The sequence below is a fragment of the Rutilus rutilus genome, assembly GCF_951802725.1.
Source record: "Rutilus rutilus genome assembly, chromosome: 15".
NCBI classification, from domain to species: Eukaryota; Metazoa; Chordata; class Actinopteri; order Cypriniformes; family Leuciscidae; genus Rutilus; species Rutilus rutilus.
Genome location: NC_140220.1, coordinates 13,463,111 through 13,480,865, shown reverse-complemented (window position 1 = coordinate 13,480,865; position 17,755 = coordinate 13,463,111). Strand labels below are relative to the sequence as shown.

General features: G+C 41.6%; 1 long non-coding RNA gene across 1 annotated transcript; it reads right to left on the bottom strand.

Annotated features, from left to right (window-relative positions):
• Positions 1-12,945: 12,945 nt before the first annotated feature.
• LOC311305345 lies at positions 12,946-15,657 on the bottom strand. Its single transcript, XR_014630001.1, has 4 exons — positions 15,594-15,657; positions 15,231-15,381; positions 14,666-14,761; positions 12,946-13,909 (listed from the first exon to the last, which is right to left on the bottom strand). It is a non-coding gene; the product is annotated as an uncharacterized lncRNA (long non-coding RNA).
• Between the last annotated feature and the right edge of the window lie 2,098 nt (positions 15,658-17,755).

The following is a 17,755-nucleotide window of genomic DNA, read 5'->3' as shown; positions in this document are numbered from 1 at the left end:
TAAATTTATTTACAGTAGGTGGATGAATATTTGTATATGTATTTATTAATTTAGTATTTTGTCTTTTAGCTGCTGTGAGGAAAAAATCGTCTGACACATGCCACTGATCAGGAGATAGAAGCAACAAAGATGGCTTCAGCTTGCTCCTGGTAGAGATGGAGGAAGGAGACCCAGACAGCAACATATCAGCCCAGATCCGGCCCAAATCTGGTTCATGTGGATTTCACACGGTCCAGATGTGGGCCGGATCTGGGCCGACACTGTTGCTGTCTGGGGAGAGTGCTTGAGGAGAAAAGAGGGTCTGCAGAGCTGTACTTCACTTCCTGAGGACAGTCCTAGCATCACTTTCTCCCTCACACATACAAACATTCTTATGTGCAAATTTGTTTTAAGTATTTTTTTTAATTTGCTCTGTTTGTTGAGAGTAAAATTACATTATAATATGTTTAAATTTCAGTGCTAGATTCATTGATAGATTCATTTAGTTAGAATTGAAAAATGTTGTACATAGTTGGCTGTTCCGTTTTTTTTCTTTCTTTTTTGGCTTGTGCATTACTACAATAAGTAAACTACTGTTTAAGACAGACCAGAACATTTTGAAATTAAATGCACTTTGAGGTGGTAATAAGATGTTAAGCTTTGAATGTACTAAAAAAATAGAAAATAATAATTTAATTATTATTGTGCCTATTGTTAAACTATTTTTGAGAATTGAATTTTCTTGTGCCTTATTTGTTCACATGGTTTGGGTAAGATTAGGCTGGGTTATGGCTCAGTTTTGGGGTTTCTGGTTAAAGGGTGGTGTCGATATGGTTAACTTATGGCTGAGAATTGGTAAATAATAAATAAAACCAATAATAAAACCTGTTTTGGCCCAGTTCAGGGCCAGTTAAAGGTGACTAACTGGCTGAGATTCGGGCCAGTTATGGCCCATGTGTGACCCTTGTCTTTAATCCAGTTCTGGGCCACTTCAGGGCCGTCATTCTTTGCGGTACTTGGGCCGAGGGAAAAGTGATTGTGTGGCCCGGAGCTGGGCCAGAAAAAAATTGCTATGTGGGATAATGTACTCGTCACTGCCCTGAAGCGCGAAAATCAGCCTTTTAAGTTCCAACCACCTGTTGGGCTCATTGTGTTCTCATTCATCATCGAGCAAGGATACGTGAGTATTGCGTTTAATTTAGCCTACCTCAGCTATCAAACACAACCTACAACTTTAATTTCTAATGTGATTAATGTAGCCTCGCTTGCACTGTTTAGTTTGCAGAGGCGGACAGAGTACACAGCTTCATTACTTGAGTAAAAGTACAGATACCCCTTGCTAAATTTTACTCAAGTACAAGTAAAAGTACTACAGTCAGATGTCTACTTAAGTAAAAGTACTAAAGTACTTGTTTTTAAAAGTACTTGAGTATCAAGAGTACATTTTCTAAATATTGCATTACTACTGCCACAGTGCTTACATTGGTAAACACAGCAAACACTTGAAGCGAAAACTATCATTAACTTGTTCAGAAAGTTGAAATAGTCTGGCGAGGTGGGGCCACGGGTTGGCACATTCCCAGAATGGACCTGCTGCGTCTTCATCTATTGTTTCGTCCATGGTTTGTCTCTTATCTAAATCTGACCATGGAGTTGACTTTGGCGGAAAGCTGAAGGTGATTGCTGCTAGGCTGTCCCAATCAGTGGCGCCTGCACAATCCAATCACGTTTGAGAGGGAAACAACAAATTTAGGGTTTCCGAGATTTTTCTTGTTTCCTTTTTTTTTTTTTTGAAGAAGAAGTAACGGGTACGTGTTATGGGTCTGTGAAGGAGGACTCAAATGCAGGATGACAATTAACAGTTTTATTGACAAACAGATGACACGACGAGGTGGGAGAAGGTAGCAATCCAAACAATAGGTAGAGATGAGACAATAACAACAGCTGAGCAGCAGATGTAATGAGGTGTCCGTAGGCTGGAGTGTAGATATGGCAGATCAGAGTGAGACCAGAGGTAACCAGCTAAAGCCAGACAGGAACTTCTTTCAGCTTGGCGCTCGGGTATCTCAGGCTCAGAACAGGGCTGCTTGCTGGACAGGACTTGGACGGGACTGGAACAGGGAACAGGGAACAGGGAACAGGGAACAGGGAACAGGGAACAGGGAACAGGGAACAGGGAACAAGACAGACAGAGCCAATGGCAGTAACCAGAGCACTAACAAACTTCTACAACAAAGCACTAACGATTTAAGAGGAACGATACTAAGACACAGTAGTACTCTGAGGTATAACATTTAACAAACTGGCAAACACAAGAGGGAAAGAGCAAACATATAAAGGGAGCTAAGAACATGAGGAACAGGTGAGCACACTCAGACAAACAAGGACTTAACGAGGAGACAGGTGCAAACACTCAAACAAGGACTCAACTAAACAAGGGGGCGTGGTAACGCGAAACAAGGAGGAAGGGACAGAGGAGCACATGGCAAACACAAACAAAGACACAGCCATGTGTTTAAGCACAACACAAACATAGAGACATGAAACAAAGACAACACAGACAAAGCTGACAGGGCAGAACCCTGACAGTATGGTTATGGATAGAAATGTAGCGGAGTAAAGAGTACAATATTTGCCTCTCAAATGTACTTGAGTAAAGTCATGAGTACTCCCCAAAAATGATACTTGAGTAAAGTACAGATCCCTCAAAATTGTACTTAAGTACTGTACTCAAGTAAATGTACTCCGTTACTGTCCGGCTCTGTTAGTTTGTCATTTGATTTTTCCGCTATCTCATTCGTTTCTTTGCTCCTCTGGATTTGTGGATGTTTCCCCGGTTACCGTACCTTTATCGGCCGGCTTTCGGCTACTGTCTGCCATACAGACCCGGTTTTGTTCATTAAATGTTCTGATCTGCCTTTGCTTTTTATGTTTTATTTATTATACTTAAAATAAATGTGTATATTCATTTATTTCTTTTTTTTTTCCTTTTTTTTCTTTTTTCACAAATGTATTACTTTTGGAAGTGCAATTTGATTACCATAATATGCAGATTTAATAAAGTTGAATTAATGAAACTTTCTGTCATTTTTACTCTTCAAAGTGTACACTTGCAGGTGTTGATAGCCCCATTAAATAATAATATAGATAAACAATAAACGATAAAAAGTGGGGGATATAGCAGCATATACAAATATTGTCAGAATGACATTATTGCTCTGAGCAAGTAAGAGAACGACTGGTGGCCGATTGGAGCCCTTCTCCGCAGAAGCCCTGTTAGACGAGTGGCCTTACGAAGAGTTCTGTGGCAGTGACATTTCTTCAAAGTGTTTTTATACCTAATAAAAAGAATCAAGCTTTTATATCACGTCGTCTGACTCTTGGTGTTCTTGGTGTAGCTCCTCCGGAGTGGTAGTTGTCCTCGGCCCTAGCGGTGACAATTGCGTCATAACCACGCGACTCTCTGTCGCGCAGTAGAGAGATTACCGTATGGACAGGAGGAGAAGCTCGCGCGCAATCGGGGGGACGTGGAGGCAAAATGACAGAATAATTAATCAGAATACCTAGCAAAAGTTTCTCCTGCTCCTAGCTCATGGACACCTCCTACTCACACTCTCCGTCTCTGCAAGTTTAGGAAGGGAATGATTCAGATTTCTCATGCCACAGCCACTAGAAGACAGACGGTTGCTCACGTCACATCTACGTCGTCAAGCTCTGTTTGAGTCTGCGCGTCAGGAACGGAAGTCCTAAAAAATCGCTAAAAATGGGCTTCACTTGTCTCAATTGAGTTCCAATGAGATGGCTCTGTCCACTTCTTATACGGTCTATGGATATTGCACACTTAAGGGTGTGTTGCAGTACTAATAGACCTGCCGTATTATCATTACAATGGCACATGAAACAATACAACTTGTCAGTCCAAAAAAAGTACTGCACGAAAGAATTCACTTAGCCTACCGCACTCAGAAACAGCTTTGCGGCTTTAACTCCAAAACGGCACGACGTAAAGAAGAAATGTTTTCGCGGGTATGGTAGGCATTATTGCGTGCTGTACGTGCTAATGAAATTTGACGTACATGACATGAGTGGTTTTCAAGGAAATCTCAGTGTTTCATCCGTCCCGGCTCTCCCCTATATCCTGTGCTGGCAGAGAAGGCTATGTTACATGAAGTGCAAGTGACAATAAGAGGAGAAGATTACATGACTCACCGTGTTTGTTGACTGATACTACTCACTAAGGATTAATGAACTTGTAAAAGGGCAAGAGAAAAATAAATAAAGAGCACAGGGATGGCACGCTAACAGGCTAGCGAATTACTAGTGTTGTGCTAGCAATAACGAGATTGAAGCTAGCATGTCAGGTTAATGTGTGATGTTGAGTAAGCTATATTTAGCAGTATAAACAACAAGGAATGATAGTAAATAATGATTCAAAACAGAAAGATATACGAAGCTTACAGACGCATGCCAACTCTGCAGCAGGACAGGCGGTCAACAGTGTTGCCAGATTGGGACGGTGATTTCCAGCCCAAAAGCTCACCAAAACCCGCCCACTACAAGAAAAAAACGCCCAAAATTTTACTGCCGCCAAAATAATATGATATAAATTCATTACCATGTCATTCAAGGTTGATAAGCACAATTTTTATCTCCTTAAAACAAAATAACAATGATAAAATAAAATAAAAAATAAAATTCCAGGAAAACAGATCAAAACAGGGCAATAATAAAGGAGAATTAGCCAATATGACTAAAATGTCCAGATGGACACTGTCAAAACGGCAATCAAGAAATGAACCGATTACTTTAACCCTTAAGTACACATTGCAGAACATAACGCAGAATTTAGCAGTCAAACTCATTCATCGTTGATTCAAACCTTTTTCAGCAGCTGTCAGGGTCGAGTATAGTGCAATCTGGACGGTGTAAAAGTTGCCGATGTCTCTGGTAAGGTTAGGTTAGTGTGCACATGGCCATGGACATATTTCACGTCCCATATTTCATTTCATTTCAAGTCATTCAACTGTGCTCTCCTCAGAGTTATATTCACCATCTATCTCCCACCAGGTGTACGTTTTTAGAGTTGCTCACTATCTTACTCTTTACTGTGTAGATAAAACTTACTGTTTAGTAGGCTATAGCTAGCCTATCACTTTGGCATTAGCGATCACTTGAATATACAGCTACAACTTATCACGCTCAATCGCATCTGCCTGCTGATCACTGATTGGCTACAAGTGCGTGCTCGTCGGTGATGTCAACACTAACGCCAGCTGACTCTGCATGGGCGCGCGTGTGTGTACAGTAATGTCATGATGACTGATTTTATGGACTACATGCACACTTTATGTTTAGGAGACTTTGACTGTCTGGATCAGGTTTTAATTAGATGAGTGAACCCCTCTGGGTGCCTGTCAGAACACAGTTTAATATAAGGATGAGGAGGCAGTTGAGCAGGTTTAGATGATGTATTAATATAAGATCAATCCACAGAGGTACAGGTATGTCACAGGTAGGTATTACAAGCAGTAGAGGAATTAGTCTGGAAAACAAGAAACACCATAAAAAGATAGTGAATAACAAGGTTAAGCTGGGCATATACAATATTAAACATCCAAAGGCAGCCAAAGCATACTAAATCCTCATTAGTGACATTTATCCATAGAATATACAATTCAATAAAGGAAAATAAGGCATCACATTATGAATTATAAACCATAAGCAACCATTTAAGATGATAAACATCACTCCATACAGTATATGAATAAGAGAGCACGTCAGATTTACATCACTCATCTGGTATAAACAGCTCCAAATCTTGAATTATCATTCCAAAGGAATGATACATTTCCATCAAAACCAAAAAACAGTGATATACATATCAATAAAGAAGAATAATCACATATAGAACAGCGTCACTAATCTAAACTAAGAGAAACAATAACTGAGGGCATGTCTGGACATGCGTGCGTGAGGCAGTTATACATAACTAAACATTTCGATCTCTATATACTCTGTAAAAACAAACATAAGACAAACATGCTTACTTGTAGGTCAATGACTAACACCTCAAGGTAACTTAAGCAGCAAATATCACAGGTAACAATGTCCCCTCAGCGATCGGCGCAACAGAACTGTTCAGCAGGCAACAGCTACTTCACTCACGAGAGCGCTCAGTCCGAGAATGATTTTCGGTGTCAGAATAAAAGTCCTCTCTTAAAGGAGCCTCTCTTAAGGGAGCCTTTACAACAGCCGCCCCCAAAGATGAGAAGCATCTTTGTATTCAGGAAAGGCGAGTATTAATGAGGGCTAGAAACTCCAGGATCTTCTGAAGGCAATGATGGTAAGACAACCAAGCGGGCAACTGGTCTGGTGTATATTTTACCCTTGATCTGCACATCTGCTGATCTAATATGGCCATCGGGACTCAGGTGTGTCTGAATTACTTCACCTACAGGCCATAAACCTCGGGGCAACTGAGGGTCTATGATCATCACGTAAGTATGCTCTTGGAGGTCAGGAGGCGAAGCTTGCCATTTTTGCCTGGTCTGCAGAGTGGGAAGGTAATCACGGATGAATCTGGACCAGAATTGATCCGCCAGGATCTGGGAATGTCTCCATCTTCTGCGACTCAACATTTCAGATTCAGGATAGATGACCTGTGGCAACGATCCATCAGGCCGCCCCATGAGGAGACTACTTGGGGTCACAGGATCAATATCAGCCACATCCGAGGATACATAACCCAAGGGTTTTGAGTTAAGGATAGCCTCGACTTCCAACAAAGTTGTCATCAGGACCTCCTCAGGAACCGACTGGGAACCCAAAACCGTATACAAAGCTGACTTGACAGATCTCACTTCTCTCTCCCAAACCCCACCAAAATGAGGGGCTGCTGGGGGATTAAAGCGAAAGTGGATTTTCTGTCGAGCAAGATGACGCTGCAGGTCTGGAGCTAAGGCAGCATATGCTTCTCGCAACTCGCGCTCGCCTCCTCGAAAGTTAGTCCCTCGATCTGACCATAACTGGGTGGGGGTGCCTCTCCTAGCGATGAACCTCCTAAGGGCCATAAGGAAGGAATCAGTGCTCAGGCTAGGGAGTAAATCCAGGTGTACTGCCCTCGTGGTGAGACACTTAAAGAGAATACCCCACCGCTTTTCAGTACGTCTTCCAAATTTGATCAGGAAAGGTCCAAAGCAATCCATGCCACACGAATGAAAGGCGGGCTTGTAAAGCTGAAGACGGGCAGAGGGTAGATCTGACATCTGAGGCACCGAAGGCTGGGATCTCCACCGACAACATTCCGGACAGGTTCGCTGAAACCCTCGAACAGCTTCCCGGCCTCTCAGGATCCAATAAGACCTCCTTATTTCAGCAAACAGCCGTTCTGATCCAGGATGATGCAGCTGATTGTCGTAATGACGGATGATCAGGCGCGTGATCATCACGTAAGTATGCTCTTGGAGGTCAGGAGGCGAAGCTTGCCATTTTTGCCTGGTCTGCAGAGTGGGAAGGTAATCACGGATGAATCTGGACCAGAATTGATCCGCCAGGATCTGGGAATGTCTCCATCTTCTGCGACTCAACATTTCAGATTCAGGATAGATGACCTGTGGCAACGATCCATCAGGCCGCCCCATGAGGAGACTACTTGGGGTCACAGGATCAATATCAGCCACATCCGAGGATACATAACCCAAGGGTTTTGAGTTAAGGATAGCCTCGACTTCCAACAAAGTTGTCATCAGGACCTCCTCAGGAACCGACTGGGAACCCAAAACCGTATACAAAGCTGACTTGACAGATCTCACTTCTCTCTCCCAAACCCCACCAAAATGAGGGGCTGCTGGGGGATTAAAGCGAAAGTGGATTTTCTGTCGAGCAAGATGACGTTGCAGGTCTGGAGCTAAGGCAGCATATGCTTCTCGCAACTCGCGCTCGCCTCCTCGAAAGTTAGTCCCTCGATCTGACCATAACTGGGTGGGGGTGCCTCTCCTAGCGATGAACCTCCTAAGGGCCATAAGGAAGGAATCAGTGCTCAGGCTAGGGAGTAAATCCAGGTGTACTGCCCTCGTGGTGAGACACTTAAAGAGAATACCCCACCGCTTTTCAGTACGTCTTCCAAATTTGATCAGGAAAGGTCCAAAGCAATCCATGCCACACGAATGAAAGGCGGGCTTGTAAAGCTGAAGACGGGCAGAGGGTAGATCTGACATCTGAGGCACCGAAGGCTGGGATCTCCACCGACAACATTCCGGACAGGTTCGCTGAAACCCTCGAACAGCTTCCCGGCCTCTCAGGATCCAATAAGACCTCCTTATTTCAGCAAACAGCCGTTCTGATCCAGGATGATGCAGCTGATTGTCGTAATGACGGATGATCAGGCGAGTAACTGGATGCTTAGGGTCTAGGACTACAGGATGGAGAACAGAATCCGCAAGGTCGGCCACTCTCCTCAAACGACCACCCACTCTAATCAAGCCAGTAGAAGGATCAATCTCCGGAGCCAGGGCGACTAGACGGCTACTAGGTTTAACTGTCTTCCTAGATTGTAACAGATGGTAATCTTCCGAGAAGGATTCCTGTTGGACCTGTTTAAGGACATGGGCCTCAGCTCGATGATAATCTGCGGCTTCTGGACCAGCGTCAGTAACTGGGTCAATCTGAAGTTCTCGGGCAGTGGTGTCCAGCAGGTCTAACCAGGTAGGATAGTTCCATCTATCGGTGTGGCTACAGGTGGTAGATGAGGCAATAACTCCACAAAAGGTTGACTTCCGCAACTCCGCTGGATCTTCACTACGCTCAGGATTAGGAAGGACCGGCCATTCTCTAGGGTCAAGGAGAAGGAAAGGGGGTCCCTGGGACCATCGGTTTGGGCTGGCAAGGTAGGAAAGAGATCTCCCTCTTGTTAAGTCATCGGCCGGGTTATCGGCAGAGCTAACATAACGCCAAGAGCACTGACCAGTAAGCTCCTGGATCTCAGCAATCCTATTGCCAACGAAAACTCGATAGCGACAGGATTCAGAGCTCAACCATTGAAGGACCGTAGTAGAATCGGTCCACAGTACAGTAGACTGTATTGTCAAAGTCAATTCGTTGGACAGCAACTTCGCAAGCTGGGCTGCCACCAGGCTCCCACAGAGCTCCAATCTGGGTATGGAATGTACTCTTTTGGGTGTAACACGGGAACGAGCGATAAGGAAGGACAGGTAGGTCTGACCGGCTGGGTCAATGGTACGTAGGTACGCTACGGCTCCGTAGGCTTGCTCCGATGCATCGGAAAAAATATGGACCTCGTGAGTAACTCCTTCAACCTCAACTTCAGGAGGGACATAAGGACGAGGAAGACAAACACTTGGAAGGTAGCAAAGTTCTTCTTCCCACTGCTTCCAGGAGTGGAGCAGGTCAGGAGGTAGGTTAGGATCATCCCACTGTCTCTGCTGGTTCCAAAGGTGCTTGACGATCACTTTCGCACGGGTGATGTAAGGAAGGAGCAATCCCAAAGGGTCATACTGCGTAGCAAGGACCCTATAGATATTCCGCAAGGTAGGGGCCTCATAGTCCACAGGTCGGTGTTTATAAGATAAGGTATCTGACTGCCAATTCCAACTTAAACCTAATGTGGACTCAGGGACGTCAGATTTCTCCTGGGTCAGCCACAACTCCACACTAGTAGCCCGAGCCTCAGGAGGTAGGTGACTCAATACAGCAGGATCGTTACAGGCCCACTGCCTGATCTCGAATCCACCGTCGGAAAGGATGGTACGCAGGCGATCGATCAGACTACGGGCTGCGTCAGCAGTAGGGATGCTCTGGAGGCAATTATCAACATAAAAACACCTCTCTACAGAGAAACGAATTTCCTCATCTGTCAAGGGATGCTGACGAGTGTGGCGCTGGAGTGCATAGATAGCACAACAGGGACTGGAGGTGGTACCAAAAGGTAGGACTAACCACTCGAAGGTCTGAGGAGCCTTTTCCATCTGCAGGTCTCGCTATAAAAAACGGAGTAAAGGACGATCTTCAGGTAGGAGACGAACCTGGTGGAACATCGCCTTAATATCCCCGCTTACAGCTACAGGATGTTCTCGGAAACGAAGGAGGACACCTAACAACGAGGCTCCAAGGGTAGGTCCGGGCAATAAGTGCTGGTTAAGACTCTGACCTCTGTACTGATGTGAACAATTAAAGACAAGCCGGGACTTTCCATTGTGGCTCACAAGGTGGTGAGGAATGTACCAACACTCAGGGGTATCAGGAACAGGATCAGGAACTACATGGACAGCTCCGCTCTCTTGGAGTTTACGTATCTCTGTTCGGTAGATCTCGGCTTTCCCAGGATCCTTCAACAGGCGTCGCTCCCCACTGCGGAGGGTAGGCAAGACTGAATCTCTTGGAGCCTTCAACACCGGCATGTCTCGACGACGAAGAAGGGGAGTGGCGAGGCGACGAACACCTTCTATCTCTTGGGTAAGTCAAGTCAAGTCATTTTCATTTATATAGCGCTTTTAACAATGTAGATTGTCTCAAAGCAGCTTTACAGAGATGAATGTATAATTTAACGTAAGATTGTTTTGGCTTTATATCGGTTCTTTAATAAAGTTATTTTCCAGCTAAAGTTAGTTTTGATTGATTCGCTTCCGTCGCAACGATCATTTGTTTTTAAATTAGGGCCGCCAAGACGACACCATTCTCTCTACACAGACTTTAAACGCGAACCTGTGAGAATCGCTGATGGCGTTCAGATGCGCATTAAGAACGGGTTCTATAGTTATGTGCGTTTGAATATATGTGTGCAGGTTTGGAATTCCCTGCAAACCAAGCCTAAACAAATTACTGGTGTTTCCTTATAGTTTTGATTCAGAATTTTATTTTATTTTATCAATTCGGGGTAGATACGCAAATTGAGTTTTCCCGACGACGCGTTATCTGTAGAGTGGGAAAGGGATCCTCCATAGGGAGAGACTAGTTGGCACTTCAGCACTGCGTTGGATCGGGTCCAGGCAAAGGTCCTTCGTCAGATCTGGAAACGGCCTGGATCCGGCAGGCTGCGGGAAAACCTTGGGATAAACAAAGACACTAAAATTAGCGTAGATGCCATTCTTCTCATGATGTAACAAGTACATCAGGATTTATGGGAAGTGTTCCCGGTTCCAGCTGACCTAATCTATGCAGCCTAATATTGAATTATAGAAGTCTATAATGTATTATGTGAACGCTATGTCAAAGAGATGTGTCTTTAATCTAGATTTGAACTGACAGAGTGTGTCTGCTTCCCGGACAATGGTAGGAAGGCTGTTCCAAAGTTTTGGTGCTAAAAAGGAAAAGGATCTACCGCCAGCAGTCGATTTAGATATTCTAGGTATTATCAACTGGCCGGAATTTTGAGATCGCAATAGACGTGAAGGAGTATAATGCGTTAAGAGCTCGCTCAAGTACTGCGGAGCTAAACCATTTAGTGCTTTGTAAGTAATCAGCAATATTTTAAAATTGATGCGATGTTTAATAGGGAGCCAGTGCAGTCTTGACAGAACCGGGCTAATATGGTCATACTTCCTGGTTCTGGTAAGAACTCGAGCTGCTGCGTTTTGAACTAGCTGTAGTTTGTTTATTAAGCGTGCAGGGCAACCACCCAGTAGAGCATTACAATAATCTAGCCTTGAGGTCATGAACGCATGGACTAATTGTTCCGCATTTGTCAATGAGAGCATATGACGTAATTTAGATATATTTTTAAGATGGAAAAATGCGGTTTTACAGATACTAGACACGTGACTTTCAAATGAAAGATTGGTATCAAAGAGCACACCCAGGTTCCTAACCGACGACGAAGACTTAACAGAGCAGCCATCAATTGTTAGACAGTATTCTAGGTTATTACGTGAGGAAGTTTTTTGTCCAATAATTAGAATCTCTGTTTTTTCAGAATTTAGAAGTAGGAAATTATGAGTCATCCAATTTTTTATATCAGCTATGCATTCTGTTAATTTAGTGAATTGGTAAGTTTCGTTAGGTTTTGAAGAAATATACAGCTGAGTATCGTCAGCATAACAGTGAAAGCTAATTCCATGTTTCCTAATGATATCTCCTAATGGTAGCATGTACAGAGTGAACAGCAGCGGTCCTAGTACTGAGCCCTGTGGTACGCCATACTGAACTTGTGATTGATAAGACATCTCTTCATTTACTGCTACAAACTGATAACGGTCAGATAAGTATGATTTAAACCATGCTAGTGCAATTCCACTAATGCCAACATAGTTTTCTAGTCTATTTAAAAGAATGTTGTGGTCAATGGTGTCAAACGCAGCACTAAGATCGAGTAACACTAATAGAGAGACACAACCACGATCGGATGATAAGAGCAAATCATTTGTTACTCTAACGAGAGCAGTCTCAGTACTATGGTATGGTCTAAATCCGGACTGAAAATCCTCGCAGATATCATTTCTTTCTAGAAAGGAACATAGTTGTGAAGATACTGCCTTTTCTAGTATCTTTGACAGAAAAGGTACACTGTAAACCCTAATAAGTTCACAGAACTCAAAAATTATTTTGTAACAGATTACACAAAAATATTTTAGTGATGTTTTTAAAAGTTTTAAGTTTACATAAAATAAAAATTACATTTCCAGTTGCCTTAAATTATCTCAATGTTACCTTATAAATATTGATATTCCTCAACTTATAATTAGGGAGTAATTCACTCAAAATTTTCAATATTTTTCAACTCATATAATGTGGGAAATACACTCAAAATTTTCAACAATTTTCAACTCATAATGTGGGACATGCACCTTAAAATTAATTCTAAACTGAAATACTGATGTCGGCCCACTACACAATTATAATCAGCTAATAATGTTAGAAAACATGAAAGTGACACCACAGTGACAATTTAACAACTTTTTTTTATTTAACAAAATGCACTTTTTAAAAGGCACGAATCAAAGGAGCTCAGTCAAAAAGTGCTAGTGATAAATTAAAACAAAAGGAAAAGGAAATGAATCCATAAAAACAAAATGTGTTTTAAAGTACATTAAGTGTTAATAGTTACATATTCTGATAGTGGTCATTGCTACAGAGGGTAGATTCAGTATTTTGGGTCTCCATCTCACATTATTCAGTAAACATTATGATTAAAACTCACAAAGGATTCATGATAAAATTCAATAAGATTCTAAGTATAATCCATCCTCAACAGCAATGACAACTATTAGAATGTGGAGCCATTTAACACTGTTTAAAAACATTTTGGCACTTACTGTACCTTGAAGGCTGCAACTCACTTTTTTAAAATAAAACATTTAAATAAAGTACTGGTTTCTACTGTGCCGTACTTCACTGGCAACATCAAGTTAGTGCATCAAGGTAGGTATTAGGCAACAGAACATTAAAAATGTATAGTGCATGAATTGAACAGTCGTTTCCCACAACGTGGGCTGGGCAATACATCAATGTTGTGATATTTATCTATTAACAATCAATGTATTAAATCTGAGGTAGAAGAGGCAAACAGTGTCACATCTTAAATCTGAGGTAGAAGAGGCAAATGATTACATTTGTAAAGAGGGGGGAAAAAACAAAAACTTCCTCAATACTCAACAGTGATTCACTCATTGAACAAATCATTCTTCAGCGACAGTAGACGCCCTTTCAGTGGTTTGTTGTCCTCAAGACACATCACAACTTTTTGGATAAATGTGAATGTAAGCTCGAGGTTCTTTGGGTACTGTAGGTCTAGTGCATAGATGTACCCAAAGAGCAGGAGAAATGAGTCAGCCAGATTTGTGGGACCACTCACAAATATTTCATCCTCCACGACAATACAGATGCTCTCAGGGCTGAAGAGGGCCGCATCAGTAGTGTCACCCGTGAAAACTGTCAGGAGAGCCACCGGAGTGTCAGTGAGGTCTGGACCATCTGCTGACTATAAAACACAAATAATACAAGAATGAGTTCAGCCCCTCAAGGATACAAATCATGCTAAAGATGTCTAAACATTACTGTCACTTAGCACTTAGACTGCAACTAAGCCATATGTTTAAACTATTTTCTTTACATATGCTTATATCTTATGTTAGTTTCACACCTATCTGTTAGCATACTTTGTGTTTAGTGGAATGCTTTATACTTACCTTTTCATTTATGTAAAGTTATCTACATGTCAGTTTACAGAATAACAACTCAAGTAAACTTCATCAACAGGTCCTGGGGGGTATTCCAGAAAGGAGGTTCAACAAACTCTGAGCCTAACCCTGAACTCTGAGTTGACTTACCCTGTGAAGTGAAACTCTTGAGTTTTCAGTTCCAGAACAGCTGATCTGAGTTAGGTAAGTCGACTCTGAGTATGTTAACTCTGAGTTGAGCTCGTGCCTGACGACTAGTAAAAAGCCATCCTCAATGGAGCTGTGATTCACCATGGCAACAGGGGAGAAAACAGGAAGCAGACATTTTATGCCACGTCCGACAGAGGCAGAGGAGCTGGTCCTGGGTTAGTGTTAGGGTTTCCCTCTGGAATGGATAACTCAGAGTTTCCCTCATCTCAGAATTCACTCTGAGTTTTCACATAACCTGCTTTCTGGAATACCCCACTGGTTCTCCTAGAGTTCTTTGAGTGATGTCATATGTTTAAGCTGATTGAATAGCTAGGCAAAGGGATTGATAGTGAGGCCAGTACACTTACATTACAGGTCCTGAAGAACTTGAAGGCATCTTCACGAAGGTACACAGGAAGTGCACGAAGGACGAGGGCCCGTCTCATATTTACATCACGTTGTTCCTAGATGGACCAAAAAAAATATCCATTACAATAGTAATTACACAAATGCAGAGCAAACACTTTAAAAAAAAAATCAAAGTGTTAAATAGCTCCATATTCTGATGGTGGTATTTGCTATAGATGGTAGATTCAGTATTTTGGGTCACCATTTCTTCAGTAAAACATTTTTCAAATTAATAACTTTCTATTGTAAATACTTTAATAACTCACAAAGGAAAAAACTTAAAATTGTAAATCAAATTTTACGAAAACAGTAGTTATTTGGACTTCTTCAAATTGAAGGTTCCTTTTTCTGATAGAATACATCTTGTCAAGACGTCTATCTCTGATGAGGTGACAATGTTGTGTTCATGGCATAAGCACTTAACCTCGGGGCACAGTCGAGGCAATTCACACTATGGCTTCTTACAGTTCTCTGCAAATATATGTTAATAATCTGTTTCTGAATCATGCCAAGTTAAAAATTCACCTGAAGGTCATAAATCCTCATGAGCTTGGCTCCTCTGCTATCTTGCCAGTCTTGGTGGCCTTGTCTCTGAACAAGGTGATGAGTTTAGGCGTGTGTCTGTCCAGCTCCTTGTAGAATTGAATGCGCAGGTTAACGTTAATTCGGTGGAACTCTGCAAAAATTATTGTTATTATTATTTTTTAAGTTAAAATGTGTGTAAAATTTTGAATGAGCGGGGGAATGAGTATGCCAACCAGTCGACAACACATCAGTAATTTGATTAAGTCTGTTCTGCTGCAAAAAACCTAAACATTGTGAATAAATCAGGGCTAAAATATATATATTTTTTTTTTTCAAATTAGTACACAATTTTACAAAACTCACCTATTGGCATCTGTCTGATGGTGAAACGCTGACTCTCTGTAGCACTCTTTGTGGTCCGATATCTGTACACAACATACGCACAAAGATGATTTTAAAAATAATACATAATGATAAATGAAATTTAAAAAAGTGAATATACAGATAAAAAAAGTTTCCAAATCTGGCACAATAAGATCTGCTATTTCTGTTGTTGTCGTTTTTGTTTTTAACAAAGTATTAATAAAGGGTTCAAGTGATCAACTGTGGATCCCACAGTTGAGATAAAAACATTTAGAGAAATAGCAAAAGAACTGTGGAAACACATAAAATAAAACCAATTGTTATTAACACTATTTCATAATACATCCTACCTGAACTGTTAAAAGGATTTCGAGATGATCTCACAACCACACACTTGAGCCTACGAAGAAATACAAACACAGGCCTGATTAGCATCATAACACACTCACATTATGTTGTTTAGCATTGTTCGTTTCACGCTAGCACACACATACACACAGCTCGACAACGTAAAATATTGACTGTGTAACGCGGACACTTATTGAAATAAGTATAACGTTACTCAAAGTACGCACATGCATTAACGGCGAACAGCGAAAACAACCACCGGCAGAAACTGGGAAGCAGGGATAACGTTATGCTTTCGGCCTCCGCGCCAGAGAGTTCAAACTCATGGACCTTCCTCCACCATCAATGTCCCGGGCAAACATGCATTATAGGAAATGTAGTTCATCCAGGAAACCGCTGATAACGTTAACGTTAACTTACACTGTTGTAAGATGAAGTAAGGTAACTTAACGTTAACGTATTTGTCACATTCAACAACTTCTAAAATTATAATTACTTGGATTTGTAAACTATTTACAACACATATTCACATATTTTTAGAACCGTTTATATATATATAAAATATAAAAAAAACTTTAGAGTTACTTATCAAATCAGGGCTGATGATAAGACGGCGCTTCAGAAAACGAGGGCAATAAGACTAATGAAAATAACTGAGGTGGTGGTGGTTTGAAGCGGGGGGATAAAAGTGCGCATTCCAAACAAATAAAAACAAATTAAACTGTGATCCACATCCACATCGGCTGGCCAAAACTTCCCCGCATCAAGGCAAATTCAAGATGGCTGACTCAGCTTTCCTGAGGGAGAGATAAGACCCACCCACCAGAACGTCATGACGTCGATAACGTCATGACACTACTGTATGGTTCCTAAACTTTTTGAGCGTTCCACACAAATTAGCTATAAAATATTGAGCCCTATTCAATTAAAGTGGCATAAATCTCAACAGAGCTCAACACTTTATAGTTTGGTCAACTGCACAACGACATTTGACTGTTATGACCTTAATAGTTATGAGCTAGTACAACTGTTTGGGATTACAGTGTAGATTCGAGATCGGCCTGTAATTGACTAATTCTGAAGGATCAAGTTGCATTTTTTTAACAAGCGGTTTAATCATAGCCAGCTTAAAGTTTTTTGGTACGTATCCTAGAGACAAAGATGAATTAATGATATTAAGAAGAGGATCTATGACCTCTGGAAGCATCTCTTTCATTAGCTTAGTCGGTATAGGGTCTAACATACATGTTGTAGATTTAGATGATTTAACGAGTTTAGTAAATTCTTCCTCTCCTATAGCAATGAATGAATCAAATTTTTCCTCAGGGAGACTACAATGCACTGCCTGATGCGATACTGTAGTAGACGGTTGCATAGTTATAATTTTATCCCTGATATTATCAATCTTATAAGTGAAGAAGTTCATAAAGTCATTACTGCTGTGCTGCTTGGAACCTTCTGTGTTTGAAGCTTTCTTTTTCGTTAGTTTAGCCACTGTTTCAAATAAATACCTAGGATTATGTTTATTTTCTTCTAATAGGTTTGAAAAATAAGCAGATCTAGCAGCTTTTAAAGCCTCTCTGTAAGCAATCGAGCTCTCTTTCCATGAAATGCGAAATACCTCTAATTTTGTTTTCTTCCAGTTGCGCTCCATTTTTCTGGCTGCTCTCTTAAGGGCCCGAGTGTGCTCGTTGTACCACGGCGTTGGATTATTTTCTTTAATCTTCTTTAAGCGCAAAGGAGCAACTGTGTCTAAAGTGCTGGAAAAGAGAGAGTTAAAAGTTTCTGTTGCAATATCAAGTTTTTCTAAGCTA